The sequence below is a fragment of the Trachymyrmex cornetzi genome, unplaced genomic scaffold, assembly GCF_001594075.2.
Source record: "Trachymyrmex cornetzi isolate Tcor2-1 unplaced genomic scaffold, Tcor1.1 scaffold507, whole genome shotgun sequence".
NCBI lineage: Eukaryota > Metazoa > Arthropoda > Insecta > Hymenoptera > Formicidae > Trachymyrmex > Trachymyrmex cornetzi.
The window spans coordinates 175,649-176,677 of record NW_017299815.1 but is presented as its reverse complement, the minus strand read 5'-3'; positions in this window follow the sequence as shown (position 1 = coordinate 176,677).

Sequence of the window (1,029 nt, the reverse complement as noted above, 5' to 3'; positions counted from 1 at the left end):
TGGCGCTAGATCTCGATATATAATAATAACATGGTAATATAGTATGAATTATATTAAAAAATATGAATATTTCGAAAAATAAGAAAAATAAAAACCATCCCCAATGAGAGTTAAAATATCTAGCATGTGTATATATGATTGAATTATAGAGTCGTGTAAATTATGATGATCGTTGTGAATGCCATTAAGTTTAAATCAAAGAAAAATAAATTTAGATTTGTAAGACATGCATTATGAAAGAGAATTTATTATTACTTTTATTATTACTTTTAAATAGTATTACAATTATATTACAATAATTATTATTACTTTTAAATTATATACAATTATCTTTTATTATTTATTTTTATTAATTACCATTCCAAATTAAAATTGTTCTTATAGTTTTTCTTACTCTATCTAGCAGCGCCAATTGTTTTTACATGAAAAATTTTTCTATTTAAATTAAATTTTTCATTTTATACGGTTAATTCTTTAATTTTTTGTGGTAACACTTTAATTGAGCAAAGGTAACGTAATTTTGTGATAATGTTTTGTATAATGTTTTGAAGGAGAATTAAATAACCACTACTTTAGTTGGAAGAGGAAATGTCTTTGAATGAATTGTGTATAATAATTTCATTTAAGAGGAATTTAGACATTTGGATTGGAATAGGAAGCTTCTTCAATAAGTATACGTATACTTAGGTTTCATTGCATAAAAATTAAAGATGGTATGACTTGGATTAAGTAAATAATAAAGATAGTATCACTTGAGTTTTACTTTTCATTTTGTAGAATTTACCTTAGCGCCACAGTTGTTGATATCAAATCGTTCATACAAATAATACATACCATTAGATTAATATTTATTATTTATTTAATTTGGTACGGTATAAAGAAGTGGGATTTAACTTGGCGCCAATTCTTGAAATCAAATCTTTTATAAAAATGATACATATCATTAAAGTTAATGTTATTTATTTAATTTGGTATTCTAATTACATGGAATTTAACTTGGCGCCAATTGTTGATATCAAATCTTTTTTA